At 48.5% G+C, this 13,467-nt stretch overlaps 1 protein-coding gene across 2 annotated transcripts in view; it reads right to left on the bottom strand.

Moving 5' to 3' along the window:
* The window catches only part of CACUL1 (CDK2 associated cullin domain 1), a 227,540-nt gene that overhangs the window by 205,350 nt on the left and 8,723 nt on the right, over positions 1-13,467 (bottom strand). The window contains exons 4-7 of one of the 2 annotated variants that reach the window (XM_074338983.2): positions 9,973-10,048; positions 9,523-9,664; positions 5,151-6,726; positions 3,013-3,124 (exon numbers count right to left, since the gene is read on the bottom strand). The gene's annotated coding sequence lies outside the window, so the exon portion shown is untranslated. The remainder of the gene's footprint in view (positions 1-3,012; positions 3,125-5,150; positions 6,727-9,522; positions 9,665-9,972; positions 10,049-13,467) is intronic. The other variant, XM_088791834.1, reaches the window with a different exon arrangement.

Here is a 13,467-nt window from a genome sequence, read left to right as displayed (position 1 = left end):
TGGTGAGCACATAATGTGAGATACAGATGATGTATTACAGAATTGTACACCTGAAATCTATGTAACTTTACCAACAATTGTTACCCCAATAAACTTTAATTTAAAAAAAAAAGATGTTTCATAATGGAAGGAATAAAAAAGAGCAACTTCAGTGCAAAATAAAAAATTTTCAGAGAGATGATTCTACAAGTTTCCACAGTGAAGAGGGAAAAATATCTACATACAAAGTATCAAAAATTATGATGGTATTGAGTTTCTCTCTATTCGATGCTAGAAGACAGTGGAACAACTGAAAATTCTGAAGAAAAGTATTTTAAATCTAAAACCCTGTTATTTGTAATAGCTAAACTGTCAATTAACTGGAAGAACAGAATAGACATTTTCAGACTTGCAAGAATTTACACGGCTCTCTTGTGTACCCTTTTTCAGAACGTTACCGAGGATACGTACCACCAAAATGTGAAAGAGGAAGACATGGAATCCAGGAAGCAAGGCGTCCATCACAGGAGAAGAGCAAAGAAAAAAATCCAGAAAGATGTGGAAGGGAGATCTGAGGATGGCTGCTGTGCAGCAGATCTAGAGAGCAACTAATCCAGGAGAATTTAGAGTGTTCTCTGTCTCCCTTGCAGCTAGGTGTGAACATGTGACCTTGGCCCCACCAATCAGTGAATCCACATGAGATTTCATTTCTGGAGAAAGAAAACAATGTAAAGAAGCAGGTGTCGATGAGAAACACCTGCTTTTCAGGAGGTAAAGGGGAGGCATTTAACCTTCAAAGACAGCAGCAGTGAAAAACTGACCTCCCTGACATCCAACCAGGTGGTCTGAGCACTGTCTCTGGCTGTGATGTCCCCAGGCCTGACTGACCCCCCTCCCGCCTGGGGATACTGGAGCTAGTCAACATCCTATAATGAATTCATCTTCTAGCTGGAGGGTGTTCTGTTTTTTGCAACTAAGCATATGATGGATAGACTGTGACCAAATAGCTAAGGCTGAATTCATAAGTATACAGAAAATTAAGCAAACAAAAAAGACCATTATTAATTCCAAGGAAAACAACAAAAAATTGTATAAGAAAAATACATAATCATGGTACACTATATGGATTAGCTGGGAACAATATTTAACATTAATGTAAACATTGAAGCCTCATATAAAGTTATAAATATATCAGATGGAGAAGGGGCAGGGCAAGTGTGTGTCTCAGGGTGGAAGGTGTAGTTTTCTGTGGCTGCTGTAACAAATGACCACCAACATCGTGGCTTAAAACAATACAGCCTTACTTTCCTGCCATTCTGGGTGGAAGGGGTCTCCCTGGGTGAAAATCAAGGTGTCAGCAGGGCTGTATTCCTTCTGGAAGCTCTAGGAGAGAATCCATTGCTTTGCTCATTCAGGCTGTGGGCAGAGGGTAGCACTGAGGTCTCTGTTTCCTTGCTGTCAGCAGAGGCCTGTTCCTACTTCTGGAGGCTGCACACTCCTTGACTCAGGCCCCTTTTCTCCATCTTCAAATCCAGCAACAGAGGCTGCAACTCTCTCCTGCCTCTTCTTCCTTTGTCACATCTCTGACCCACTGTACCGCGAGTCACTTTTAAGGACTCAGGGGACTAGAGTGAGCCCACCCAAATATTCCAGGATCATCTCCCCATTTTAAGGTTCTTAATGTGAATCACATCTGCAAAGTCTCCCTGGCCACATAAAGTACCATATTCACAGGTTGGGGGAATTAGGGCCTGGCAGACCAGGGCAGGGGAGAAATCCCCATCTTCCAGAGTAGGACGTCATCAATGTCGGAAACGGAAAAATCAAGAAAGAGCACCATACACATTGGAATATGGAAGTAGAAACCAGAAGACACTTGTAGAAAAGCAGAGAACGGAGAGCAAGAGTTGGCAGTTTTTTAATGCATTTGGAATGAAGGAGGGGATGGAAGGAAGATTACACGAAGGTGGGAGAAAGCAAGGCGGACACTGGATTACAGGACAGTTAGCTAAATTATGTACGCTCTTGCGGGTGGTTACACCTTCCAGGGGTCTGGAAGAAAGGATTACTTCTAACATTTCAAAGGCGTGTTACATAGATTGCATGAGAACAACCCACAGGGCTGGCTTAAAGAGCTCTCACAAAAGAAGTTACAGGCGGGGGGCATGACTACCCACCATGACCTGCCCAGTTGGGAATTATTCATGATCAGATCACCCTGTGAGGTTACTTGCAGTTAGATGTATTGCAGCACCCCTTTTTCATCCACAACAAACTTTCCAGAAGACTTGAAGCTACAGGAAGTGAATCCTGGAGCTGCTGCAGCCACCTTATGACTCTGAGGTTAGGGCCTCAAACAGGAGCCACGGGGAAGGACCACAGGAAAAAGGAAAGAGAGAGACATCCCCGTGATGTCACTGCAGCTGCTGCTGTTCCCTCTACAGTGTCTATGGCCTCTGGGATTTCTGGCGCTAATGATAATTACCCTGAGGCATTGGTTCTCAGCCCTGGCTGCCTATTAGAATCAGCTGGGACACCGCAAAAGAAACCCCACAACACCCAGGCCTGGTCTCATCCCCAACGATTCTGATTCACTTGGCCTGGGGTGGAGCAGCCCTAGAAAAACGGGGAGCAGAGAAGGGAAAGGGCAGGAGGAGAAAAATAGCATTTCTGCCAGATCTCCTTCTGATAAGGTTGGTTTGCTAAAGCTGGGCTTCAAGCTATTCATGCAAAACAAACCCCAGATAAATTTCCTTTCCTGTCTCCTCCCCATTCACCTGAGGAAATGGGAACTCCTTGACATTTTGGTGGAAAGCAGGAGCAGGGACTGTAACGAAAGAGACGGAAGAAGGGGGGAAAAACATTTCAGGTTTTTGTGTTTTTTAAGTGGAAACCATGGAAAGTAAAACAAAATCTTCTAGAAAGTAATTGGGAGACTACTTTCATGACCTTGGGGTAGGCAAAGATTCTGTAAACAGGACACAGAAAGTATATGCTCCAGGGGCTTGAACAGGAACCACGGCTGTCATTTACCATTTGCTCCTGTGCATATTAGATCCTGGTACATAAGGAAAGCGGGAGGGTGGTCCATCAGAACTGGCTCAGCACAGGAAGTCCTATTTTACATTGCAGGGTGAAACTCCATCTGGAAAAGAGAATATAAACTCAGGAGAGGAGGAGCCCATCACCGCGTCCTTCCCACACAAGGCCCAGTGTGGGAAGGGCCTGGGGTGATGGACACCAGGGGGCGCCCTTCAGACAGTGCGTCCAGGCGCCCCCCCCCCCCCCCCCTCCCCGCCAGCAGCTTTGGCTGGAGTCAATCAGGCCCGTTCGTTTCACTGCTGTCCCCATCCCAGCTTGTCTGACAGTGGGGTGACAAAGGACCAGCATTTCCTGGAAAGGTCAGCACTAGGAGGAAAGGCTGAGGAGCCACTGCGCCCCCTACAACACTCCATGGTTTACCGAATGCCTTCCTCTGCAGTCTCACCATATCCTCACACCAGCCTGCTGGGGACCACCTACTCTGTATTATGGATAAGGCCACGGCTTCAGCAAAAGGAAAACTCCGCCTGAGGCCTCTCAGCATGTGAACAGCAAAGCCCAGCTCCTAAGCCTGGTGCCCAGGAGACCCCTCCTGCTCCCTCACTGCACCGTCGCCTTCTCTAGGGCAATTTGATTCCAGCTGCCAGGACATCATTGACAGAAGTGTGGGCAAATATGTGGACCTGTGGTGAGGCGTGGGTAGTGAAGTGGACCGGAATATTCCACCCCAAAATAGGCCCCTTTGGCCTATTTTGGCATGTGGCTTTGAGCTGAAGACAGTTGAACAGCAGACACAGCGCTCTCCCCCGTTAGCCTAAAAGCAGGACATAAATTTCCCTTTGTGACAGTGTCCCCCTCCCCACTCCCATACAAGGAGAACAACCCTTATTATCACTGCAGACGGAAAGTCAGCACTGAGATGGGTCTAGGCAAACCTTTCTAAAATAACCCTTACTTCATTAGTTTCCCCCCATATATTGACCTTCCCACAATTTATCACCCCTAGAAACCCAAATGGTTCTAAATGAAGTTAAATGGTATATAAATCCCCAGGTCTGTTTCTTTGGGTCTTCATGTCTCTCTCTCTCTCTTTTGTTTTTGTTTTAAATAAGAGTTTATTTGAGCCAACCTGATGACATACTGGGGTCAGACAATTAAATTTGTGAACTTTCCACCATGTAAGTACACAGTGGAAACTTCGTGAACTTAATTGTCTGACCAAACGTATGCTGGGGAGCAAGCTCTCAAATGCTCCCTTCACTTCTTTTCTATGAAGACCTCCATGCACAGAAAAATTAAAATATTAACATCAAATAACATTTGTATGCCTTTTCTCCCATCATTTGTCAGTTTAATCTGTCATTTGTCAGTTTAATTTGCAGGCCTCAGAGGCAGAACCTAAGAGTAAAATTTATTTCCTCCCCTACATCAATGATATACTCTGGAAGAGAGACATCAACAGGGCATGGTTCAGCTGATTGGGGGCCCCGGATAAAGGCTGAACAGCAGACAGCTAGCTGGCCAGGGTTGAGGAGAGCAGAAGCTCAGCCATTGTCACTATGTAACTTTGAGGATATGTGGCCAAGAAGGCCTCCCCAGGAACCTTTGGAGCCTCTTGTCTTCTCTGCAGCTGAAGTTCCCGCCTCTTTTCAGGACTATACCAAGGTGCCCAGTTAGTGCCCTGAAGGGGGAGAGTAAAGGCCTAGAGTCTTGGGAGGGACAAGCCCAGGCCAGAGAGTGGATCTGGGGCTGCTTCCCCTATATACAGCCTCACTCCTGGAGTGCCCAGTGTATGACAAGGGAAGGCACAAACTCCTGGTGATGACACTGAAGCATTCTTACATCTCTTTGGAGGAAATAGGGGCCACGCTCAGAAACAAGGCCTTGGCAAAGGATGTGTTGAGGAAACAGCAGTGATTCTGGTGTTCCCAACCCAGTGAGCTCCCAGGCGAGGGTCAGTGAGCTGCTGTTGTAGGCCTGCCCACCTGGTCCAGGGATCAGCCTGGGAAAACTCGGGCTGAGAGACGGGGCCCTACACAAACCTATCCATGAATAGAAACACCTGCGGGGGGGGGCACTGCACCTGCACTCAGGCAGACCTGGGTTCAAATCCCGGCACCACCACTTACCAGCTGAGACCTTGGGCGTGTTGTTTCCCTTCTCTGAGCCACGGCTTCCCCTAAAACAAGAAGGGGATAACAACCCAACTACGCATAGATGAAATGGGATGGTTCACACAGCGCTCGGCCAGGGTTAACTGCTACAACAGACCTAGTTCTCAGATCTACAGCGGAACTGATTTTGTGTTGCACTTAATTTCTGTTGCATGCCCCTTTTTTTACTGAATGGTAGAAACTTAATCAATTGAGGAGGTCCCCATCCCTTCAGTTCTTCCTTATTGGCTTCTAAATTCCTCCCAGTGCAAGGCCTGTAGGGAGTGAGCAGAGGTGGGCCCCAGCTGGCAGCTCCAGAGCGAGCTTCATTCTGCCTGGTCATTGCGTCACACAGTTTTCTGCTATATCCTTTGGAGGTGCCCACACACCAAGGCTCTTCACCTCGGTGCTCACCCTGGAGCAGGGTCTCTCACCTTGTCACTGATGACATTTTAGGCCAGATCAACCTTTGTTGTGGGGGCTGTTCTGTTCATTGGGGATGTTTAGCAGCACTCCTGGCCTCTATCTATCCACTAGACACAAGAAGCATCCTAGCCAGTTGTGACAACTAAAAATGTCCCCCACCATTGCCAAATGTCCCCCGTGGGGCAAAATTGCCCTGATGGAGAGCCACAGTACTGGACCACTTGGGACCGCCTGCTCCTCTATACCTGGGAGCAGGGGTTCTGGTGTGGTCTCTCGGTCACATTAGCCCTGACCCCCACTGGCCAGCTCTTCTGCTCTGACCACTCCCGGACCTCGCCCCATTCCGTGAGCAGCCCTGTGACCCAGGGCTCTGTGAGGACCCTGGACGCCAGGTGCAGGATGAAGGTAGCTGACGAATGAGAGGTGGCGTCTCCAAAGGGGCACCCAAATAATGCAGCCACATACATTGCACATGGTGGAGAAGGTGGAGGAAGGGCCTACCATTGGCCTCCCCACCACTGATTTGCAGCCCAGCTGCTCTGGTGGAAGCACCCTGCTCTGTGGACCCCGCCGGGTGATCTCAGGTGCCTTTAGCCCTTCCCTCTGTGGCACCCGTGGGGCTCATGCCCTGGCATTTGTCCTCAGCAGCTCACGGTGGTTCAGGTTGGCCTCCCTCCACTGCCTGTTTCCATGATAGGTGAACACTGACGAGGTCACTGACAGTCCTTGGATTCCTTTCCTCACTGAGTCCTGGAGGGGACATGCTCACCTGAACCAGACCCAGCCACTGCCCCACTATGTAAGGGCCAGCTGTCACTCGTCTTTATCCAAGGACACCGGCTCCAACACAGTGCCTGATAGGGCAAGATGCTTCACACTCGGGATCCTACTGTGTGCGGCGTCCCTGAAGGTGATTCTCTGTAGACCAGGAATGATGGCTGCATCACACTGCGTTTCCAAAATTAAACAGGGAAGATGAACTCCTAGGAAGTGGAGGCCAAGCGATGGTATTCAATCACCAGAGACAAGGCTGGCGTGGTTTCCGGGATGAGCAACAGAACCAAGTACTCCTGGCCTGACAAGAAGGGGTCCTTGGTCCTGGCTCACGATCACGGTGTCCTTAGAACTGAAAGAGATGGACATTGTGCTACTGACTTCATTTGCATAAACAGGAAAGTACTAGGTCTGGTGAGCAAAGGTTTGTTTGAGCACAGTAGTCAAAGGCCCTCTACCCTTCGCAGAGGCCAGTTCAGAGGCCCAGAGCCCCTGGAAGCAATGCTGTGTACCAAACCACCCCAGAACTACAGCTTAAAACATGTATTCTGCTCCGAAAGCTGCATTTGGGGCAGAACTCACTGGGAATAGCTCATCTCTGTCCTACTTGGTGTCAGCTGGGCAACGCAAAGGCTGGGCCTAGAAACATCTGAAGGCTCATCCAGGTGTCTGGTCGTTAAAGAACTCAAACAGCTGGTGCTGGAACAGCCAGGAGGGCCCCTCAGCCATCTCTCTCCATCTTTATGTGGCCTCTCCCCAGGATGGCAGCCTCAGGGTAACCAGACTTTTCTATGTTGGCTCAGGATTCCCAAGGCACACGTTGAAAGAGAGAGAGAGAGAGAGAGAGAGAGAGAGAGAGAGAGAGAGAGAGAGAGAGAGAAATGGACAGTCATGTACCAGATGGAAACTGGATCGTTTTTTATAGCCTAGCCTCAGATGCCAAGCCCCATCACTGCTGCGATTATATTAGTCAAAGTTCTCCAGAGAAACAGAACCAATTGGATATATATGGATAGATATGAGATTTATTATAGGAACTGTCTCACACAGTCATGGAGGCCAAGAAGTCCCACAATCTGCATCTACCATCTGGGGAACCAGGCCAGCCAGTGGTGTAGTGAAGGCCTGAGAATCGGGGCTGGGTGGCGTTGGGAGCAGGGGAGCTGATGGCGTAAGACCTGACAAGAGTCCGAAAGCCCAAGGACCAGGAGTGCTGATGTCTGAGGGCAGGAGGAGATGGCTGTCTCAGCTCAGAGAGAGTGAGTTAGCCCTTCCTCTGCCTTTCCATTCTCTTCAGGCCCTCCGTGGACTGGATGAGACCCACCCTCACAGGGGAGGGCCATCTGCTTTACTCAGTCCACCAATTCAGATGCCAATCTCTCCTGGAGACACCGTCACAGACACACCCAGAAATAATGTTTTACCAGCTATCACGTTGTTCCTTAGCCCAGTCACACTGGCACGAAACAGTAACCATCACAGCCATGCTGTGTTTTAGAACTAAGACAGCCCTTATTCACGGGGAGAGGTCAGAGACTCTACCGCGCAGGGGAGGAGTCGCAAAATGGCATCACAAGAACACGTGAGCTGGGCTACAAGCAATACAGCCAAGGCTGGAAATACAACCGGCCACAGTCCCCTGGAGGAGCTCTGCTGGCCCAGCACAGCCTTCCACCAGCTTCCCGGGTTCCTGTCCACTGAGAAGAAATGACTCGACTTTTTAGGAATTACTGGACACTGGCTCTGAACCTACACCAAACAAAGTGGCCATGGCACTTTGATGAATGGAGGTCACACATGAGCTCAGCAACACGGACTTCCCCTCCTCAAGACTCATCTCACTACAGATATGTCACCATTTCCCAAGGGGACCAGCCAGTGATCCAGTGGCAAACTGATTACTTTGGATCACTTCTATCAGGAAAGGGAGGGCGCTTTCTTCTCACTGGAATAGAATCTCTAAATATGGATCTGCCTTCCCACCCTTCTGCTAAGGTCACCACCCATGCACTTACCAAATACCTGTCACAATCACCATATTAATAAGTGCTAGTGTAAGGAGGAGAGGGTGACTTCCCCAAATCAAAACAAAATATGGGCAAATGATAAAATTAATATTTTATCTTCATCAACTTCAGACATATCAGGGGTTCTTTCTGGCCATATGAGACCAGCAGATGTTATGTTTCAGGGAAGAATTATTTAAAGGAATCCTGCCCCACCACACCACAGTCAAATTTATTATGAAAGATCAGCTGAAGGAACAAGGAAAACACTTTCTAATTTATTATAGGAAAACATTTCTTCCACTGTCTGCCAAGCTTTGTACAAGTTGCAGACCGGGAAGCATGGTGATCATCTGATTCCTTTTTTTTTTTTTAAATCCATCACTTTTATTCCTGTAGCCACGCTGCAAACAGTACCTATGCCCCAGGGTTGCGACTCAGGAATTAAATCTGAACTTTTTCACCAGGAGCTGAAGCTGTACATGGTCAGTATTCCTGGCAGGAAGTCACTTTTCCATCCATCCCAATGGACCTCTGTCCCCGACCACGGCCCCCGTGTCACACAGGGACCTGCCTCTGACCTCCTGGCCAGCTCCTGGCTGCTATCTAAGGGGCCAACACACACACACTCTGATGTCAGCTCTTTCCCTCGTAAGTTCCAGAACTATGGCTTTGGGCTCTCCATTCCTCCAGATAGTTCTGTCTGTTCTCTCAAGTCAGAACCAGATCATCGAGGCTCTGCCCAAACCCAGCCTCATTCCTGAAGTAGGAATGTTGGCCAGTGGGGCCAGATGTTGTTTGTTTTCTTAAAGTCTCCTTGAGAGGTAAGTTAGACCCGGCTTATCCTTGCATAGAAGTATTAGCAGCTGCAGAAAGGGTCTCAAGGTGCCCATATGCACCCATCCCTCCCCCATTCGCTCCATCACCCTTCACTAAATTTAATGACCTATGGTCTCAGAGCTGTGGGCTGAGGACAGTAGCAAGTGGCGACAATGTAGCACAGAAGGAAAAATATGAGTTACGAGCATGGTGGGGGCACTGGTGGAAGCCATGGACGTTGTTCTGGTCAGTTCTCCCTCAGATGCAAGGAACAGAACCCCATATCAAACCAGCTCAAACAAAAGGGAGATTTACTGGCTCACCTAACTGGGAAGTCCAGGAGAATCTGCTTCAGGGACAGCTGGATGCAGAAGCTGTGCGATGATGTCATTTGGGCTCTGCCTGTATGTGGTTTTCTTCTGCACGGAGGTGCTCTTCCTATGTAGGCAAGATGGCCACTAGCAGCTGCAAACTCAAAGCATCCCAAGTGAGCAGTGACAATGAAAAGAGCACTTCCCTTTTGCAGTATTCTCACATCCATCTCAGGGAAGAGTCTGACTGGTCCTGTTTGAGTCACATGCCCATCCCTGTACTAATCTCTGTGGCTGTGGGAGTTAGATCATCTGATTGGTCAGCCTGTGTCATATGCCCACCCCTGCAGTAGGGGAAGAGCTGTGATTGACAGCCCTACCAGGACCACATGGCTTAAGACAGTTCTCCAGAGAAACCCGAAGAAGGAGTGTGGGAAAGCACGCTGGGCAGATGAAACTCACCTCTCCAGTCAACTGCCGAAGGCTTCGCTGAGGAGGCCTCATACATAGGCTGGACTTGATGGCAGAGCAGGATTTACTGGGAAGAAAGAGGAGAGCAGAGGGAAAAGGTGTGGGGCAGGAGTGACCCCAGAGAGTGGCTGAGAAGGAGAATGCTGTAGATTGAATGTTTGTGTCCCCCACAAATTCCTATGTTGAAACCTAATCCCTAATGTGATGGTATTTAGAGGTAGGATTTGGGAGGTGGTTAGGTCATGAGGGTGGAGCCCCCATGAATTGGATTAGTGCCCCTTATAAAAGAGGCCATGTGAGGACACAGGGAGAAGACACTCATCTGTGAACCAGGAAGCAGGCCCCCATCAAAATACCAAATTAAACAGTGCTTTGATCTTGGACTTCCAGCCTCCAGAACTTGAAGAAATAAATTTCTGCTGTTTACACGTCACTCAGTCTACGGTGTCCTGTCATAGCAGGCTGAGTTAGGACAGAGAGGAAAGGAGACGCCACAGAGCTCCACGCACCTGCCTCACCCTACTCCAATTGTCACCTCTTCAGGACTATCATGAGGTATGAACCTAGGGGGGGGGGGCAATGTGTGCCACGGTGAGAAGGGAAAAAATCTACAGGATCCAGACTTCCACTTGGCTGTTTTGAAAATGGAGTTTGTTTGGCACCACCAAATCCCAGCTGAAAGCACACTCGGGTGTGCCACGCGGGGAACCCACCAGGAGGAAGGAGGCAGAATGGGCAAATACAGTTTCCAAGAGCTTTCTGGCAGATGGACGTGGTCCTTGTGGTGAGCTGGCTACAGTCCCCAGGGACAAGAGAGGACAGTCACTGTTAGGCTTTAATAGCAGAAGAAACAGCATGGACGAGCCAAGAGAACAGTACTTGGAATCTAACATTCTGGGTTTGAATTTTTTGCATTTTAAAAAAATAAGGATATTACTGCAAAAAAGTCACCCAGAAACCCAGCACCTGGAGATGACCACTGTTAGCGATTTTATGTATATTCTTCTAAACTTTTACATACTTTTACATATTTCTATATTTTTTTTACACAAAATAAAGGCAATTACACCTTCCAAATTTTCCTTTAACAAAAGGGGGAAGGTCATACTGTTCAGTGACCTTGTAAAGCGTGATATGTAGTAACATTACTCCATGTACCCTTTTATTTAACGATGAGGAATCTGAGGTCTGGAGGAGGGAAACAGCTCGTAAGATGCTGGTGGGTCAGAAAGCCCCCCCAGCTCCATCTCACTCAGGGCCCTTCCCAGCCCATGACGCTGCTGTATGGTGAGTTCTCTTCTGAAGGTGACACTTGTGTTCAACCATGGGGGCCTGAAGCAGCAGCTAGGGAAGGGGAGGTGGTGTGATCGAGTCTTGGACTCCCCCAGCAGATCCGGGGCTCACACACCGTCAACCTCAGAGCAACCCGCCGTGCAGCCACCCTGCCTTCCTGGCCAGGACCCTGGACCCTGCCTCCCAGGAACTGCGACCTCTTGTCCCCCAGCTGGGCCCCATCACTATGCAGAGAGATGGCCCTAGATTTTACCTCTGGCTGAGAGATAAGGTGTGGCCAGTTCAACCCAAGTCCGTGGGTACACCCTGAGCATATCCAGACAGTCAGGATTCATTTTGGGGCTGTCAGGGGACATGTGGTGTGTGTTCCTGTGGCTAGAAGATAAATGCTCTTTGGTTCCAGGAAGCAAGCTATTCATTAGCAAATGTCACAGTAGTGGACATCAGGGGCCCTGACAATGCATCCAGCCTCCTGGGAGGCAACTCTGTCACCTTGAACCTTCCCAGGGAGCTGGGAGAAGCGAAGAGATTAAAGGACAGCAGGAGACACACCCAACAGGGCTGCAGTCTGTTGAGGCAAGAGAGGAAAATCACCTCAGAGGAGGGCTGATGGGTTAAGAGCGTTGGCTTTGGAGTCTATTAACCTGGGTTCAAAGTCCCTTCGCGCTCTTGCTAGCTTTGCGACCTTGTGTTGCACTCCAACCCCACACCCGAGCCTCACCCTTCACATCTATAAAACGGGATTACCCATAATACCCACCTCCCTGGGTTGTTGGAGATTAAATGAGGTAATGGGGTAGAACTCTTAGCCAGTGCTGGACACATTACCCACCACTATTATCTGCCTGTTGGTTTTGAGAAAGGAGAAATCTCACATAAAGTGAACGTAGGTACCCGACAGACACTCCAAACACCAAACTATGTGTTAATCATTTTCTAAACCGCACTATGCATTTCCTGCCTCGTTCAGAACAGAGAAACTGAAATTTAATATTTTCCCAACAATTCAGAATTAACATTACCAAATGATCGTGTCCTGCCATCATACAGTAATATCTACAGAGGTGACTGGATGCAAGTTGGGTTTTTTGTCCAAATGCTAAATGGCTCTGTGCTAATAGAGCTGTTTTACAGTTTGCTGGCCTCCTCCCTCAGCGTCAGGGTCTCAGTTACCGCTTCTCACTGCTTTCAGCAGGCCTTGCTCAACCCATCACCTCAACCTCCTATACCACCACCACCACCTTATGGTTTGAGCTGAGAAACCAGATAAAGGAGCCTGTTACAAACGTATGTAAAGTAAGAGTTATTAGGTCTCTAGAGAGGAGCTGACTCTTCTGCACAGTTAAAAAGAAAAAAATGTTTCAGTAGAACTCTAAGATAGTTAGCCAAGGCCTTTCACTCACTTCCCACTTCTCAGCCTCACCTCAGGTAGCTGAGATTTTAGGGGTCAGAACAAACCAGGGGAGGTGCTCATCAAAAAGTGACCAATATTATGCTCATCTGACATGACTTCCAACCTAGAGAGTGCTCCGAGAGGCTTTGTTGTTTAGATACATGTAAAATATCATAATAATATATAATATTATAAATAATATAATTAAAATATCACTGAAATGATTGCCATCCTTCTTTAGTATTTTTCTAGAAAATACAGAGATTTCAGCTGAGTTGAATTAAAGTCTCTGATGCTCCGGGTTTCTGGCTCCAGCCTGTAAGGACCATTCTGAAGATGATGAGGGAATCATCTGAGGAGAGTCAGTGCTGAGTGGCCTCTTTATGACAGCCCGTATTTCCTCCTCACATGATTTCTCAGCTCGTTCTCCCCTGTGTAGCCTCACTCAGTTCACCTGCTGTTTCAAAGTGTCTTTATTCTGCAGTCACTGAGCTTCCCTCCCCCAGCAGATATCTGCAAAGTCCCATGACATGCCAGGCACGAGGAGGGCACCAAGGTTCCTTGCCTCCAGAAGCCCCCCATCTGGTGAGGGGAGCAGACAGGTAGCAGCCCTACCTGGTGACCAGGATGGAGCAGGTATCAAGTCCCTAGTCACTCAGAGAAGAAAGTGACCAGCTCTTCCCAGGTGGGAAAGGGGGAAGCGCCACCAAAGAGGGGACATTTGACTGAGCCTTGAATACCTGAAAGAATCAGGGAAGGGTATTCCTGGCAGAGAAAACAGCTTATGCAAAGGCATGAAA

This window comes from Rhinolophus sinicus, chromosome 15 (assembly GCF_057876585.1).
Source record: "Rhinolophus sinicus isolate RSI-liver-muscle chromosome 15, RSI-T2T, whole genome shotgun sequence".
Classification (NCBI taxonomy): Eukaryota; Metazoa; Chordata; class Mammalia; order Chiroptera; family Rhinolophidae; genus Rhinolophus; species Rhinolophus sinicus.
Note: the sequence above shows the minus strand (reverse complement) of the source record. Positions and strands in the feature narration are given on the sequence as shown.